At 39.4% G+C, this 18,919-nt stretch overlaps 1 protein-coding gene across 4 annotated transcripts in view; it reads right to left on the bottom strand.

The window, feature by feature from the left end:
• The window catches only part of ZNF475 (zinc finger protein 475), an 83,126-nt gene that overhangs the window by 4,199 nt on the left and 60,008 nt on the right, over positions 1–18,919 (bottom strand). The window contains exon 1 of one of the 4 annotated variants that reach the window (XM_031448890.2): positions 568–642. The exons of the other annotated variants lie outside the window; for them this stretch is intronic. The gene's annotated coding sequence lies outside the window, so the exon portion shown is untranslated. Of the gene's footprint in view, positions 1–567; positions 643–18,919 lie in introns of those variants that run through there. 4 annotated transcript variants of the gene reach the window in all.

The following is an 18,919-nucleotide window of genomic DNA, read 5'->3' as shown; positions in this document are numbered from 1 at the left end:
AACACTTCTGGTTCCAGAAAGTTGGTATCATCAACCCTGTCAAATGCTACTGAGAGTAATGGGTGGTTGAGGAAGGTGAGTAGATCTGGTTGCTTAATAGTTTGGAGTTAAAGATTAGGTCAAGAAGAGAAATACACTTTCAAAAAGTTTGCAGAAAGGAAATTTGAGAGATAAGTAGAGTTGAAGAAAGATTTGTTTTGTTGTTGTTGTTAAGATAGGAGTATCTTGGTGGAGGGAAAGAAATTGTAGGCCTAAGAGAAAAGGGGGGGTAAATCAACAGAAAAAGGTCTCTGAGGAGGTGGGAGCAGGTGGGATCAAGGGTGTAATTGGAAATGTTAGCCTCTGAGGAAAAGGAAGAAAAATGAAATAGATGCAGTTAGAGGAAGGTTGTTGTAGGGAGGGAAGCTCTAGTGGAGCTGACAGAAGATGAATTTACTCTTCAAAGTAAGAGGCAAAGATCTTCAGAGAGTGAAGAGATTCCAATTCTGGGAAATAGAATAATAAAAAATACTGGGATTAAGCACTTTGGGAAAGGCAGCAGTGATTCATTTAAGGAAGAATACTCACCAAATAATGGAAAAGGCCCAGGTAAGCTGAGCTGTAAGAAATTTCAATGGAATTAAATGACCTTTTCCAATATTTCTTAAGTAGCAGTGGGTGGCATGAAAGCAGAAACAAATTAAGTTGGTGGTGTGGTCTCCTTTGGGAAAAAAAAGCATGGTAAAATGTGTGCATGTTTTAGAATCAGCTTGCTTTTAACTAAGACTGTTGGAGGTTCCACTTGCAGTGGAAATAGCATAGGGCAAGATCAAAATCAAATGGAAATACATTTATGATTCCTGGATACCTGAGCAGAAATAACAGATTCTAGATGAGTAAATCCACAATTAATATAGACCAAGCAAAATGGAAAATGGAGTGACTCCTGGATGAGCCATTATATGTTATGCTATAGCTATAATGGAAAAGAATCTGAAAATATATGTCTATATATATGTATGCATATGTATAATTGAATTGCTTTGCTGTACACCTGAAACTAACATTATAAATCAACTACACTTCAATAAAAAATAAAATCTAAAATCACATTATTTGAGGTAAATATTTTTATTCTATTAGTCTATACTGACTTATACTAATAGACTACATTAATCAAAACAACTAAATAGTTTGTTATCTTTCCTTGTTACTAGCCATGTAGCAAAGTCTAGCACCTGAAAAGTGACTTTAAAAATATTGGTGGAATTAAAGACTTAAGAGAAAGGATAAAGCAGAAGTAATAATTTTCAAAATATCCAAAAGTTCCTTATTATTTTTTACATGTTTATTTACTTGAAAGATTAATTAAGTGCAGGTTTCTAAATTTTAAAACAAGAAGTTACTCTTTTTATTTTGAGAATGATGAATTTATTAAAATTCCAGATGGAAAGCAGGAGCCAAATCTAGTATTTAACCAAGCGTGTAAGCAAAATAAACAGTGTGAGTCATAAATGAAGACATTCATGTCACATTGTCATAAAGCTTCTTTTGCAAGGAAAAAAAATCAGAAAAAAATAGACACAGAGGCTAGAAGACATGCACAAAATAACTTGCAGGGATGTGGGAGAAAATTAATACCATAAAAAGGCTAAGATGTTCTATATTATATTTTCCAAAGCCTGCCCCATCCTCTATACTTGTGGTTGAACTGCAGTTGAACCTGCAACACACTCCATATTCATAGCTTGTGAACATCTTACTCCTAAGCAGTGCTCTAGGAAAGGGCAAGCAACCCGGACACACAGCTGAAGAGAAAAACCCCGTGGGTCTGAAGAGAGATAAGAGAACCTCTTTATTGTTCATTAATTTCACAGCTGTCAGTCTGAAATTTCCAGAGAAATCTGAACAATCTCCAACTTGTGGTTCCTGCCACTGCCTTAACTGCCAAGGTTTTACACTTCTGCCTCCTCAGTGTTTTCAGATGGAAGTGGACGTGTTGGGGAGGGAGAGAATAAACAGGAAGAAGAGACCAGAGCCCTGTAGGAAAGAGCAGAAGACCCTGCTTGGCTAATGTGCTACTGTGACTTGGCATAACTGAGCAAGGCAGTGGGGGCGAAGGTGTGCCCAGGGGGCTGGTGTACACCAGGCCTGTGGGGCCAGAAGATGCCAGGAAAGTATAACCAAAGAAGGGCAAAGAGGAAGCCACTAAGTCAAGAGTTTCTGCAGAGCAAAGGATTAGATCAGCACTTTTCCTGTCAACATCTTAGGTAGTATTTTGGAGGTGAGGCATTACTTTGTTAACATCAGGGTAAAAGACTTTTTAAAAAGTTAATCTCGGAATCTACATAAGCACTAATTCAGATGTGAACTGTTTTATGGGGGCAACTAAATGCCCCTGCACAGCAAGTTTATTAGGGCTCATCCCAAGCTTGCTTTTGTTCTTTCAGTTTCCTGGGAAAGTCTATTTAGGTTGGATACAGACAGAGGCACTTGGACACTCAGGGAGAGTTTTCATATGTGTATATTTCTCTCAATTTGAATCCAACTCATTTTCATATGTTTTCAATCATTTTGCTGGCCACTATTGGAATTATTATTTTCCACGCAGCATTTTTTTTTAATGTCATTTTTCTGTCAGGAATGTTCAGTCTTTTAGGCCAGGACTGTGCAATGCAAAGGGAAGTGAACATTTAACAACTTTTCTCCTAATCAGTGGAGATGACCCGTCATCCATCCATTCATTTTTACAATTTGTAATATCACCATTGAAACAAAGGGGAGAGAATACGGACCAAGAAAAGAGGGTGGTTTGCTGGAGAGGTGTTGACAGAAGAGGAATGGATGTAGGTCCAGAAAACCTGGACTAGGACACCTATTTCAAATAGCTTCAAATAGCTTTTGATGACTTCCTTGTTAACTTGGGCTGAAATGAAACCACAGTGAGCTACACAAGTCAATTGCTAGTAGAGCTCATAGAAAGAAGTGTGAGAGGTGGCCAGAAAGAAAAAAATATTCCTAATATTAAATATTATTGCTTGAATCGTAATGAAACATCGAAAACTAAAATGGAAGTCATGACTAGCAGTTTTGCAGGAGATCAGAAACACTCTACATTTGGTCATTACTTACATTAATCCCACAATAAATACTAAGTAATAATAGTGTGAAGTTATGTCAAATTTTTTATAGGAGAGTTAGGAGAACATGATCCAACAATGTAGCTTTTGGGAGATACACTGAAATATAAATTAGTAATATATATGGAGCCATAAGTCCCTTTGAATATCTTAATGGTTGCAATCATCATCTCCCCCCCCAAAAAGCACGTGTATAGAGAACTGGAGAAATGATTTGGAGTGACTGGTGGACTCCCTAAAACCCATCCATTAACCCCAGGAAGTGAGCTTTTGGGCCTTTAGTCAGAGCCAAACCTTTTATTTCAAATAGATGCTCCTTTGTGTAAGGAGCCATTTTGGCACCATTTAAATGCTGCAAAAAGTACTAAGTTGAAGCCCACAAGAACTTAGGAAATACACCACCTCTGGTTTTAGAAGGATCTTAAGTCCTGCTTTGAGTAAGACAGTCGCTAATGTACCTGTTGCCCCGACCAAGGATTAATAGTTCCTTCTTTTACTCTCTAAAATGTCCCCATCTAGTCAATAAATTACAGAGTCACTTCTGAAAAACATCAGTTAGTAAAATATAAGCAATCATGAAATAAAACAAAAACAGCAAAAAAAAAGTTCAGAAATACTGAAGCTATGACTATAAGACTGGCAATAAATCCATTTAAACACAGAACTAAGGTAAAATGACGACAGAAATTGTGATTAGGGAAGAGGATAGAAAAAGGAACACACTTTGACAAGTAAAAATACAAAAATTGGCAAGGGCAGGAGTGGTACAAGGATGCTAACAATACTAAGTTCTCCACCTTTCACGGCAAACAGTCAATTAGCGCAGTATCAAATCAAAACATGGTGTTAAATTTTTTCAAATTCTTTAATAACATCTTTGTTTTTTACCTTTAGTAGGTCCTTTAATATTTTAGTGAAGAAATATTTTTCTGAAGTTCAGCAATATCATCAGTTTCACTTTGCTTTCTCTTTGTCAAACTCAAGTAAAATTAAATATATCATCTCTATTAATAATAATTTGGATGTGATGATCTCACTTCTGTGAAAAAAATCTGCATGTCTATTTAGACATGTTTATTCACATAGGGAGATGTCTGGAATGATATTCACTAAGATCTAACTATTTGGGGGTCAATTGTTATGCTAATTTTTATACTTTCTTACTAGCTTAATTTTTATAATGAACTTGTGTCATTTTTATAAGAATAATAAAATAATAGAAAAGAACATCAACTCCTAAGTCAAAAGTCAAAAGATTAGGTAATAAAATCAGCCCTAAAAGGAAAAATCAAGTGGAGCCCAAATTACTTTCTGAAAATTCCTTAAAAAACTGATAAAAGATGATATTCAAGGTGTTGTGTATAATACAGTTTAGTGATGTAACCACTTAGTAATTGGAATCAGAATTAACATTAGGAATGAATACAGCCTTGCATAGCATAAAATAGAAGTATAATGCAAAATGAAAATATTTGCAATATTTAAATTGCATTATTCCAGTAATACTATTTTGTCAACGGTTTATAGCTGAATACACATTAGTTAAATGCTTGCATAATGTAGCTTAATTGAAGTCCTAGAATTTAGCTCCATTACTTTAAAAAGTAGTAACAAAAACCTGGAAAAATAATTTGAGGACACAATTTAGCACAAGTCTGTTTCCACCATAAGATAATCTAAGTATAGCTCTTCCAGATATTTTCATTTTGTTCAGGCTTGTCTTCCTGGCATGGTTGCATTTGCCAAAAAATGAATTCACAAATAACTAGAAGGGATCATAGGGTATGAGACATTTTATGCTAAAAAGTGCCAGCCAAAAAGATGATTTGGGGGGGTGGATGGAGTGAACCATCCCTTGGGTCCTTTGTTGCCCATAGTGGCTGGACTGACAAATCATCGTGTCATTTTCAACTTCCCAACTGCTTCCCTTCCCTCTGTACTTGACTATGTTTTGTGCAAACTTGGCTGGTCTGATGTAATAATCAGGTTTTTCTGTGGTTCTCTGTGGCTACAGAATAAAGTCCAAACCCTTCAGACCGATTTCATTCATGCCCAGCTTTAGCCCTGTAAAACAGGTCTGCCAGCCACACCAGCCTCAACACCCTTCCCCAAGCTAGAGGTCACAGTCCTCAACTTTGCTGCCTCTATGATTTTATACATCTGCTCCTTCCAGCAACAAGCATTTAAACTGAGTCTAGTATCTTCACCATGCTGGAGTATATGGGAAACCCCAGGGCTTAGCTTGCCTTAGTAATAGAGACAAGCATATATAAGTGCCATGATACACAGAGTGCTATAGGAGCCTGAAGTAGGAAGAAAGGCAAGAGTTTTGACTAGAAGCCAGTGAAGGGGGTGACATTTTAAATGGGTTTGCTTAATGGGATGAGCTATAGTGATGAGGGGAGAATGCCCTCAAACAAATTGCCAAAGGACATGACCAACTCAGCAACTGTTTAGTAGTACTGTAATATGTCAACAGGAAAGCTTTAAAGTCCATAGTGAAGTGACTGATTAGAGGAAGTGTGAAGGTAAGAATATAGCACTGAACCCAGGCTCCATCCTCCTATCATTAGAAGTTAGTCATGCTTCAGTATCTGGGGAGGGATTTGAGAGACAGTACTAGAAGCAAGTTCTTCCTATGCCAAGAGAGCTGCCTTAGCCATGGTAAGACATTGTATTATTGTGGGAGTCAGGCAGACAGGGGGCAACGAATAAAAGTAATGGAAAGTGCCTTGATTGTGTTGAGACTTCAGTTTCAAGATGATGACTTAATTAGACCAAGGAATGGGCCAGATGAGGTAATTTATAATTTTCAGATACTAAAACATCTTGATTCTTCCATATTGAAGACAGTCAAACTGGTTCTGTCTGCACTGAAGTCGACAGCACACTCAAGTGATAATATAAACATTAATGCAATTAGAAACATCCATGACTAGATAAACAAAGTGTAATTCCACCATTCAATGGACTATTACTCAGCAATAAAAAAGAGCTACTGCTACTTGCACCAACATGGATGAAACTCAGAATCATTATCCTAAAAGAAGCCAGATGTAAAAGACTACATTACTGCCTAATTCCATTTATATAAAATCCAAACCAAGCTGCAATGGTTAAAATTCAAATCAGGGGTTGCCTAGAGGCTGGAGGGGAAAGGAGAAATAAAGCTATAAGGAATCTTTGGGCATGGTAAAAATGTTTTGTATCTTGATTATGGTGGTGATGTAACAGGTATATAAAACTGTCAAAACTCATTGTATTACACATGTTTAATAGATGGAGTTTATTGTTTGTGTATTATCCTTCAGTAAAGCTGATTAAAAACCACTCATGCCACGCATGCAGACCTAGTTTGGTTGAGTATTTTTGCATTATCATGCTCACACAATGCAGTCAGTTCAAAGTCAGCAGTACACATTGTCAGATGAAATTCCAAAGTCAAATAATGTATTTTAGGGTGACTTTTGCCAGAAACTGGAGATTATTTTCAAGTGACCTAAATTCTAAACCCTTTGTCTCCCAAGAAATTCTCCAGTTGAAAAAAGAAAAAAACAAAACAAAAAAACAAAACAAAAAAAAAAAATAGGAGGGAAATTTTTTTAAAAGAAAACCAGAGAAAATTAGGAAGTGTTTTATTGAGTTTCTTTTCCAGGATATTAACATTTTTGCCAGAGAAAGTACCCTAGGCAGCAATTCCAGTCACATACAATTTCATCCAGAAAAGTGTGATTCTCATGTCAGGGGCTGAGCCCCTGCAGCAGGGTTGGGTAGCTTAAAAGTGTGCTCTCTGTGCCCGTATTCATGGCATCTGGCATTTGAAACCTAAGTGACACCAGTTTCTAATCCTCCAGTAAGAGGAACTTCAGGGTCCTTTAGTAGATGAGTATGAGTGTGTGTGTGAGAATGTGTACAAAAGACAAACAAGGTTAGTCACTTTCCTCAGTTAATTTCAGGGATACGGAGAGGCTCCCTTTGTGTCAAGCTAGTCATTCCTTTACATTTTCCCTGGCTTTGCCTTTGACTGCCTTTCAGCCTACCATATCATTTTTAGACTCATTCCCCTCAGGAAGAGAGAGCTGAGCGCTCCGGTTCTAGAAGGTCACAAGTACAAATACCTGTCTCCTACCAGGGAACAGAGGAAGCCTCCTACATTTGCACATCAGAAGGCGGTAATTAGCTGGATTTATTTGCTGTTATTGAAGCAGTTGGCCTGTTCTTTTTGAAGAAGCTATTTTAGCGGGGCTGGGGCAAAGCAGCCATATCAAAATGTAAAAGACGTCTTTTTTATTACCAAATATGTGTAAATAAAATGCTTGGCTTTTTCTCCCAAGTAACATGCTTTACAGATTACTTGGAAACAAACATTGCTGAAAGTTTAATGGCCCCCCCTTTTTTCTCTTTTAGGTTGCATTATAACATCCTTGCTTCAAAACAGCCACATGCCCTGTGTTCATTTGGGAACCTTCATTAACTTAAGTCAAAGAGAAATCAAGGAACACAGAGGTGAGAGAATGTCCTGAAAAGTGAAACAGTCCTCATGGCCTGAACCACAACTTCGAGTAAATTAGAAAAAGGTGCCTCACCTTAAGACACTTTCAAACCATCTGGTTGTCATCATTAATCACAAGAAACAGAATTTAAAAATGGAGGCCATGGAAAAGAATACACATGGCAATCCTTGCCCTGTGTTAGGACGTGGCCTAGAACCGGCCCTATATGTCTTTGTGTACTTTGCTTCTCATGACTGGAAACGAGCACAGTACGGTCATTCTCTAAGTATCTGGGTTTAATCAGGGATTTTTCAACTTCACAAAAGCTAATGAAGCAATTGGATACTGAAGCTGCACCATGAGTAGAAAGAAACCAGAGACATCAGCACGAAACACAGCTGAGACTGACTGGGGAGATGAGACCGGCACTAACTGAAAATGCATTTGGAGGAGAGGGCTGTCTCTCAGGGGGTGAGTCGAGTGTAGCCTAGATGCTGTTGCTCAGAAAGAATGTTCTGATTACAGGCAATGCCCCAGGCTAGGGTTAGAGCCAGGAACTGACCCTAACAGTGGGAATGATTGTACGTAAGTTACCACCTCTATTTGGGAAATATTTTTTTTATTGTTTCCTAAGCTCTTTGGGGCAATAAATCAGGTTGACAGATCACTATACGGAGTGCTGAGTCCATTCCCTCGAAATTAGTCAGGAAACAGGGACAGGGTGTGAAAGGGACTTGCTGAGTGGAGTAAGCATTCTTGACTTCTCTGCCCACTGATATGTTTGAACTCAGACTGATCATCTCTGAAAACTACTCTCCAGATGGGAGACCTCTCTAGTATCCTGGACTTTTTGTGGCCCTGTAAAATTCTTAGAAGTTTTGAGTCCCAGTTGTCTGACCCACAAAAATGGCCTCATTGCTCAGACGTCTCTCACAAGTGATGCAAATGGTAATTGGCAGCAAGGGTGAGTAATCCTTTGCCCAGGCACAAAGCGTGTGTGCCAGCGGTCCCTGCATACAACTACTACACAGCTATGTGGGTTCCCTCATGTGTCCCTTATGACCCAGGCTGTCCTCTTTAGAGCAGCTCACCCAGGCTACCCTGTAGAACTTCCTCCCCTCTGCTTCATATCCTGGATTTCAGATTGTATATGGATGGACCCACAACCATTTCAGCCAACAGCCAGCCATGTTTTATTTGACTGGGACAGTGTGTTTAAAAATTTCAAATGCGAATACCTTTAGGCGGGACTTACTCTTCATGATACCACAAGCCGTACCACTCCCTATTGCCCTATATGCAGCTGCCCAAATACTGAAAGCATGTGAGCCTGTGACACAGAACAACCTAATTTCGCCACTCCCTCTCCCCACTTATCTCCCCAATAAAAGGTACTTGCCTTATATCTCATTTCTAAGAAATGAATTAAACCTATGATTAATTTGCATACATGTAGCAATTGTTAGAAATGGTTCCCTAACTATGGAGGGGATCTTTGCATTTTAGCTGGGATTCCTTATGGAGTCAGTGCTTAAGAGTAGAAGGACTGAATCTCTGGCTCTGGAATTTTAAAAATCTTGTCAGATCGTCAGGGAAGTATTTTAGAAAAAAGTATGCAGTGATACATCAACGGTTATCACACTGAAAAGTCCCTGCTCTCTTTGAATATAGGCACTTAGGCAATTTTAGCAGAACTGGATAGGAGGCTTGAAACTCATCCTGAGACCAAAGAAGCCCCTCCACTAAGGGATGAGACTGGTTTCCAAGAACACGTGCCCACAGTAACTGTGCATAATTCTCAAGTCATTGACTTGCTAGAGGATTTCTGCCTCCCCCACTTCTAGCTGGATCCCAGGCTGTCAAAAACAGGACCCATCCTGCCAGGTCTGACCCCAGTCATTGTTAAGTGACTGTGCAGCTGTTTGAATGGGTATCACTCCATCGACAGTGTTCCTCTTTCTGCACAAGGTTAAACATAAAGAATTTGGGCCTTAGCTGCTGTTTTAGATTTTCCACACTCTTGATCCCTTCTTTTAGGCCAAATAATTGAGATGTCTGTGGTCAGTGCACAAGGCATATCGTAAAATGCAGTAAGGTCGAATGGGGAAATAAGAGGGAAAGTTTTCCTCCCTCGTGCTTGAGGAAAAAAGTGTAAAACCTCTTGTAGAAATCCTTGTTGTATATTCCAACATTGAAAATGTCTGACCAACCAGCAGCTAACAATTACCAGGCACTTTCTAAGTGCCAGGCCCTTTACTAAGCACTTAACAAGCTTTATCTCCGTATTTCTCATAATAATCCTCTTTACAAACCAGGAAACTGAGGCACAGCGCTGTTAGTAAGCTGCGGAGCTGGTTTTCACCCAGACGGTGGGTCTTCACACTGCCTATCACTGCATCCCACTGTGAAAGGAGCAGGGAGGAGCTGACACTGGAAGGTTTGTCAAACACAATCTGATCCCAGGTCCTCTGCAGGAATTCTCATGTTTAAACCTCTCACTGTGGGGAACTGAGGCTGGGGGAAGTTAAAGTAATTTGCTCAGAGATAGGTAATTTCATTATGCATCTGTTATCTGATTCCAGGTCTGTTTGATTCCAGCTACTTCTAGAAACATGAGGGGTAAGGTCATCAGTGGTCAGCAGTGTATCCTGCTTTGCCTATGTATCTACAGGGTCAGCTGTTGCATGGGATTTGAGAGAAACCAGCAAAATTCCTACTTCTCTCTCAATTATCTCAAAAGTTCATTCCTTTGGATTAAACATGGTTTTCTCCCCCAGATCCTCTTTCAAGTGCAAATAGTCCTATAAGAGATTTTTCTACGAAGAATTTTATCAGATTTTCCCAAACCTCCTCCCACAGTATCAAGAGAAGGGGGTTGGTAGGGCAGGGAGGGTGCAGGAGGTGCTGAAAGGGAAGGGAAATCCAGGTCACCCAAAGCCATTGCTAAAGTCAGAATTTCGCCTGTGGCCATTTAAAACACATTTTCAACAAACTTGACTGAGACCGAAAGTGTATAATTAAGTTTCCATTCCCCCAGGCAGGTCCTACACTTGCAGACAAAGTATTAACAGCATTTTAATATATAGGAGTAACTGCGTTCGCAGAGTTATTCTAGAAACCACTGGTATTTCACATTTACTTCTGGTGTTTTTTAACAATTCTACCCAAATGGCACATCTGGAAGGATAGTTGTTTGAAATGAAATTGTTTTTGGAAGTCACTGGATGCCACGTAAAGGAATTTTCCAATTCAGCCTGTCTATTGGCCAACTGCTAGAGAGTCTGCAACTTGTGATTTGGAGTTTTGTTGTGCTCCTTTTAACAATAAGAACGATCTGGCCATTCATTTGGAAATGCTGTTAACATTAAAGTATTTTCATGTATCTGATTTTTTAAAGTAACTTACTGGTATTTTGAATACATGCTTGACATTTTATTTACTTGCTTGTCCTGAGATACAAGGCTGAAAAATATAAGTTAAAGAATGAATTCCAATTTAGAGCTTCAGTTTAGGAAAGGAATACAGTTTCTTAGCTGAAGTTTTTTTTCTTTTTTCTTTTCACATTTGAGATAAAAAGTTTTGTTGTTGTTTTTTTTTTTCTTCTGTTTTTCCTGATCCCTTGGAAGGATACTGGTTGGAAAGTGAGGTGTGTGAGGTATTGATTCAATCTCTTGACAAATTCTTGTAAGAATGACTTTCCTTCGAAGAGAATGGATGGAGGGTGACCCTGGTGTCTGGTTCCTGTGCTCCTCAGTTTGGCACCAGGCCTGACCCTCATAGTCAGATGGCTTCTGGGTCACAGGGTAAAATGAAGTAAGACAGGAAAAACCCACAAATTGAGGCATGCACTCAGTTTTTCCAGCTTCTATAGTTAGAAAGCATTGGCACAATCTGGCCTGGAGCTTGGAAGCTGGGTTATTTCCATTGTATATGCCAAAGGGCCCCCAGCTCAGGGGGAAGGCCCAGGAAAGACATTTTCCAATCAAAAGAAAAAAGATACCATCTTGGATAGGACAGAAAGGATTCTAACCTTAAGAAACAGTTGTTTTGATTTTTTTTTTTTTTTTTTTTGGCTTGTCTTTTCCTTTTCTTATCAGAGTTTTTGGTCCCAGTCTCTCCTGATCTTCACTACCCTTTGCCTCTGATTTCCTGAAACTTTAGGCTGGGACCAGTGATATCTTTATGTTTTTACTTTCTCTGCTTAAACAAAGTTAGCCTGGATGTGAGAGCTGCTTGGGGACTTTAAATGACAGGACACTGGCAACAGAGCTGGGGCTTGGAGCAGGATTACTGGAAGTTTATTGAGTTCCTGAATTTATTAGATCCTTCAATTTGTAGGACAGCTCTCTTCCTATAAGACAGTCTCACAGAGGTAAATATTTGATAGAGACAATGGATGTAAGAAGGGAATGAATTACATAATATAAAGAGAAAGCAAGAGATGAGACCTAAGTCAAATTCTCTCAATGCTCCGCCTATCCATAAAGCTGGACTTGTCCTCACAACTAGCAGTGAGATTCTGTTCACCAGACATTCACCTCCATTTCAGTGGGAACTCTTTCAAGGTTGTATTGCATTGCCTTCCGTGGAGTTCTAAGAATTTGGGGAGAGATTTTAGTTGTTGACTTTGGAATTTGGATTTCTAAGAACTATGTATATCCATTTGGTCTTTACATAAAGAGTTCCCAGGCACCTATCACTAGAAAATGTGGAAGGAGGGAGATGGGGGGACACAGAGAAGCAGGCTTAAGAAGATGCATGAAATCATTTATGCTAGATAAATTATTTGAGAGTACAGCACTTTGTAGATCTCTTCATTTTAGGCTTGAATAATTCTTGAACTTATAACATGTGATCCTCTCCTCTCACAGAGGTTACAATCAGCACTTTTCTTTTTAGAGAGACAGGAAGCCACATGTTGGAGCACCAATGTGAGGACAACCTATTTTTGCTTTTGTCTTTAGGCTCTGGGAGAGGTAGCTCTATTACGGTCTCTCTCACCATGGATACGTGATATACAATCATAATTTGAGGCTGATTTTAAAAAAAAATGTTAGACTGTAATTTGTACAGATGAGTATTATTCTTCAAATGTTTATATGAGGAAGCCAAATATCAATTTAATTGGTGATGCTGTTGCTCCAAAATGTGTAACTCTCCCCCTCCCCAACACACACATATTACACACACTACACATATGCACACAGATTCCTTTGGGTTTTAGGGCCAACAGTACAGAAGAAAAAGGTCCTGTTACCTTACAGTTGGGCTCTCTACACCTGAGAGCTGTGGGATCCTAGATTGCTGCCCTGATACGCAGGCATGGTTGGCACCAAGGAAAGATGAAGAAATGGCGCCTGGAGTTGGACATGAATGGCCCAGCTGGCAGCATCATCAGTGGGTGGTTTGTGAAGTCGAGGCTGGTTTTTGTGACATCAGCACAGCTGAGTAGGTGAACTAGGGCCACTGAAGGTCTCTATAAGGGTAAGAACCCCCAGAAGGATTGAACTGAACATTTCATCTACCACCTCCAAAGATTTCTCAAGTCATTCTTGTGTTTGGGAATCATAGAGGCAAATGGTTCTAGGAGTCCTAGTCTTGATTTCAGAAACTCAGTTTAACTAAAGGCGTGAAGAAACAAAGGACTAAGTAGACTCTTAAAATTTACTTTTTCTCTCTCTCTTTATACCACTCTCTTTCTCATCTGATATGTCTGATCAGCTCATCTGGTATTTCCCTGAGAAAATACATAAGCTAACAGATGTAGCTCCTTCATCTTCTCACTAGCATCCTATAAACTTGCCTTCATCTGCATTCAACCTCCTCCTGAAATGGAGACAGGCTCCCTCCTATCAAACCCCTCCCTCTGCACAGGCAGGATCCCACCCCTGGTGCCCGGTTTTCCTCCAGGTTTTCCACATGCTCTTATCACCTCTCCTGCTTTTTAAACCTTCACCTCTCAACTGGATCACTATCTGAAATATTCAAACATAGTCTGGAAGCTCCCATCTTTTAAGGGAACCTCTCTTAACCTAAAATCTCTAGTTTTAGCCTACCCATTATTTCTCCCCTAGTCTCCAAAGCCAAACTTCTCAAAACACATCCTGCCTTTATCACTTATACACTCTGCAGACCCCACCACGACTCTGAATGTGTTTTCTCCAAGTTTATCAAACTAAATCCACATTGCCGAATCAAATAGATATTTTTTGGCCTTTCTCCTACTCAACCTCTGGACATTGCATCCTGTTTTCCACACTTATTCTTCACATTTCCTCCTCTGGCAGCTTCCAGGGCACCATACTCTCTAGTCATTTCTCCAATGATTTCAGTCACTTGTTCTCCAGTTCCTAATCCTCTAACCCCAAATACTGTAATGGCTTAGGACATCAGACCTGGCTCTATTTTTCGAGCCCTATACGTATTCTGATGACTTTAAATACATATTAATAATGCACAAGTGTATATCCCAGCCCAGTTCCTCTTTTGAGGTCCAGACTTACATATTCAGCCTGACTCATCTACTTAGATATCTCACAAGCATTTTGAATTTGGTAAGTCCAGCATAGAACAACTGGTCTTAATCCCCAAAAGTCTACCCTTTTCTCAAGTCTTTCCCATCTTAAAAAGTGGCATAACAGTGCAGTTGCTCAAGATAAAAATCTGGGGGTCATCCTTGACCTTCCTTTCCTGACCCCAAGTTCTGCCCATTATACCTTATCTCCATCTCTGCAACCAGCACCGCGGGCCAGGCTTCCATCCACTTTCACCTGGATTCCTGCAACAGCCAAATAACCGAGGCAGCTGGAGGAAACTGTGCTGTTTCTACAGCTTCATCTTGTATGTCTGTCCCCTCCTTCATTAGATTTTGGCTACATGTGGGCTTTTTAGTTCCATTTTAAGATCTTTCTTGCCTCAAGGCCTTCCCACATGCTACCTTTGACTAAAATGTCTCCTCCTCCTGCTGTTCCCATCCCTACACATCCTGACTCTTGACTAATGCTTTCATGTTTTTCATGTCTCAGCTGAAATGTTGCCTCCTCCCAGAGGTTTTCTCTTACCAAGAATCTAAATGTCCACCTTCCACCATTAGACACTATCGAATCACAATTTGAAATTTTATATTTATTTATTTCATATCACTTCCTCCGTAAGACTAAAAACTCCAGATCAAGAACTGTGTCTATCTTTATTATGACTCTATATTTAGTACTCAGTCTGATGCCCAACAATAAATATTTGTTGACTGAACAAACTTCTGTCCTCTTTGTCCTGCTTAATTAACACTTATAACTCTGGCAGGGGAGCCGCACCCTTTCTGTATCACACACGTGCCTCTCTCTTTAGCGACATAAAAAGGTATGGGTCTTTTGAATTGAACAGATGCGGCTCTGACAGCCCCTGTCAAACCTCCTGCGTGACTTTGGGCAAGTTGCTTAACCTCAGTTTCTCTATATGGAAAGTAGGGGAAAATGTCTGTCTTATTGTAATATTATAAAGAATATAATGAGATCGTGTATATAAAGTACTGATCATAATGGTACTCAATGCAAGTTAGTTCCCTTTCTTTCATGCCTCCTAATAAACTCCAAATACTTCTTATCCAATACATACACAACATTTGACCATGTGAGAACATCCATCCTGCCCTTCTGAGTCTCTCTGATTGTGATCTTTCCCTGAGAGGTTTGCCTTTAGAGAATGAGATACTTAGCCATGAAACGGCATTTGTAACAAATCAAATAGATAACTGTAGCCCTAAGTAACTGGAGTTTGTATTATAAAGGGACCTTCTCAAATATATTTGGACATAACACGAAGAGAAAGGCAATAATATTTTTGCTAGTGTAGGAGACATTACATTAAAATAAAACACCAGATGGCAGCACCAGATGCTAGAGATGTGCCTGATAGGATTTGAGCTCAAACCTGAGTATCTAGGATGTCAAAGGTAGCTTAAAACTGCATTCAGAGAGACAATCCTTTTAAAAAAATGATAGATTCCTTAAAGAAAAGAAAGCCTATTTTGTAATACAGGATTTTTAGAAACAATGTTTCATGTTACAAGCAAAATACTAAGAAAATAACCCCAAGTGTTATCTAATAAAATAAGTAGACAGAGGCTTCATTTTGGGTTGTAGTTATATTTCATTAGCTCTGTCAATCTGTGTTCCAATTAGGCAGAGAGGTCTTAAGTCAAAGAATGAAATACTAAAATTTCTGAAGAGATAATAACCGAAAAACTCCCCAACTTGGGAAAGGAAACAGTCACTCAAGTCCAGGAAGTGCAGAGAGTACCACACAGGATCAACCCAAAGAGGAACACACCGAGGCACGTAGTTTTCAAATTGACAAAAATTAAGGATAAGGAGAAAATATTAAAATTGGCAATAGAAAAGCAACAAATAACATACAAGGAAACTCCCATAAAGTTATCAGCTGATTTTTCAGCAGAAATTCTACAGGCCAGAAGGGAGTGGCAAGATACATTTAAAGTGATGAAAGGGGAAAACTTACAACCAAGAATACTGCATTCAGCAAGGCTCTCGTTCAGATTTGATGGAGAAATCAACAGCTTCACAGATAAACAGAAGCTAAAAGAATTCAGCACCACCAAACCAGCTTTATAACAAATGTTAAAGGAACTTCTTTAGCCATGAAACCATAAGAAAAGAGAATAAAAAGAAGAGGAAAAAAAAAAAAAGACCTACAAAAGATTGCTTTGGCAGTTTGGGGTCTTTTATGGTTCCATATAAATTTTGGAATTGTCTGTTCTAGTTCTGTGAAAAATGTCGTGAGTATTTTAACAGGGGTTGCACTGGATCTGTAGATTGCTTTGGGTAGTATGGCCATTTTGATAATGTTGATTCTGCCAATCCAAGAGCACAAGATATCTTTCCATTTCTTTGTATCATCTTCAATTTCCTTCCTCAATGTTTTACAGTTTTCAGAGTATAGGTAACCTCCTTGGTTAAGTTTATTTCTAGGTATTTGGTTGTTTTTGTTGCAATGGAAATGTTTATGTCAGTTATAAAATTCTGGTTTTTGAAGAGAAAAAAAAAAAAAAGTGAATGAAGGGCCGCAAATGGCAAAATACCCTTCTTTCTTATGGGTGAGTTGTATTCCATTACATATATATGCTGTATCTTCTTTATCCATCCATCTATTGATGTGCACTTAGGATGCTTCCATATATTGGCAATTATAAATAATGTTGCTGTTAATAGCAGAGTGTATGTATCTTTTTGAATTGATTCTTATCTTGTGGTTGGCTTTATTCCTTTGATAACTATGTAAGTTTAAAAATCTAAAGCTCTAAACCTCCTTAGAAACAGTGAATAGTACATATATGTAAATTTAAAAGATATGTGCAGTATATTGTATATACGTACTTACATGCAATACATTGTATATGTGCAGTCAAATTGTAACAGTTCTACCTAATAAAAATGAAAAATGAAAAAAATGAAATACCATCAGCTTCTAGAAAAGAGCAATTTTCTCCAAATATTAAATGCAAATATTAAAATATATTCACTCATATTGAAATAAAGAGGTAATAATGACCTCTGTTCTACTCCTCAGCATCATTTAGGACACTACTTACTAAAATAGACATGAGAGGGTCTCATTAAATAAATACAATTTAAACATTCAAAATGATAATCTGTGTTTTTGTGTATTATACATCAAAATTTCACCTGGAATTAACACCACTTCTAAAATCTTGCTAAAATGCATATTGCTTACTCAGGCTTTCCCTCTTTTAGAGGAAAAAGGGGCATGCGATGCTGCTTTGACACCGTATGATGGGAGAGCAACAGCCCAGGTAGTTACATCTTTTAGATCAAAGTCCACATTGAGGGTTTTATTCCCCTCACGTCCTGCTTGGTATCCTTCACAACTTCACTGTGGGATCAGAGAGAGTGAATTCAGCCCTACATTTTGGATGGGCAGCAACGGGACAATTTAAGCCCATTCAGCTGTCAGACGGCAAAGCAGAGCTTGCACAGAATGCCCGCCAACGTCTTAGAGAAGGATCCTCTCAGCGGCGTTTGTTTGTTTAGATTTGATTGAAGGGTAAGAGGAGCATTTGTGTCATCAGAGAGCTGAGCCAGTCTATGCAGGAGGAACATTCCGAGCAGAGGGTATTTCACTCTGCCAGTGAAACAGTCATTGTTGCCCGACTGCAGTGAATTGCTTCCAAGCTCTGTGATCATGGTTCTGAAGTTATTTTTCTCACCTGAATCACTACAAGCTTGAGCTCCCTGAGAACACTGGGCAGAATCACTGATTCTAATCTGAAGTCAGATCAAGGATTCTAGAGGGAAATTGTTCTAACTGATATGAGAAGAAAGGAAGCAAATGTCTGAATTAAAAAAAAAGAATGCATGTGTGTCATCGTCAGCCAAAAAGCCAGCTGACACAGGCAGATGAAATTCTGAAACCTAATAATGCACAGGGCAGTAATCTTTATGGAAATGAATGATTCAGTGCACTATCTAAATCTTTAAATGACACAGAGAAAGAAAAACAGCAATAGACAGGATCGAATTGTAAGCAAAAGAGAAAACTACACCACCCAGGAGAGGCTTTCTGCCAAAAGCACAACGCAGTGGCAAATGTCTTTTCTAAGGAAGGAATAACGTCCATTGCTTCAAGAGATCTTATGCCTCTTGGAAGCCTAGGAGTTTTCTCCATTTTAATGAACCCAAGCTTGCTCTCAGTCTGGCAGCTGAAGGGACCCTATGTTGGATAACCTTTCTATGCCCTCTACTGAAGCCTGTGTGTTCCCCAAACGGGCCAGCACACATCTGACGGCAGTGGGTGCCAGTTTCTCACTGACACGCGCCTTTCAGGTCAGGAGCGGGGTTGGCTGTGCTGTGACATAGCCCTGTCCTTTAGATGCCCCTGTTCTGACAGACTCCCTCTACTCTGATCCAAATGCACAAGCCACCAACAGCCATCACTGGCTTCTCCTCCTGACATTCTCCCCTCCAGACGCCTGGGTGAGTCAGGAGGTGTCCCCTTGTGACGCTGGAGGCCCAGGCCAGCCTCTTTCAGCAGTCGTGACTGAGAACATGCTATGCTCAGCCTGCTGGCTCCACTCTTGGGAGCGTAAAGTATGTGTTACAACAACAAGCACGAGAATCCTGACCACACTCTTCCCTATCTCAAGATCTGTAATGAGAACATTTGAAGTAAATGCACACCATCAGGAAACAGGGCTGTAAGTCAGATTGCTAACAGAGTTTCAGATTTGTGGCTCTGAGACATGGATTCTTTTGCTCTCTGAATCCAGACCCC

Source organism: Camelus dromedarius, chromosome 3 (assembly GCF_036321535.1).
Source record: "Camelus dromedarius isolate mCamDro1 chromosome 3, mCamDro1.pat, whole genome shotgun sequence".
Classification (NCBI taxonomy): Eukaryota; Metazoa; Chordata; class Mammalia; order Artiodactyla; family Camelidae; genus Camelus; species Camelus dromedarius.
This window is presented reverse-complemented; position numbering and strand designations above follow the sequence as displayed.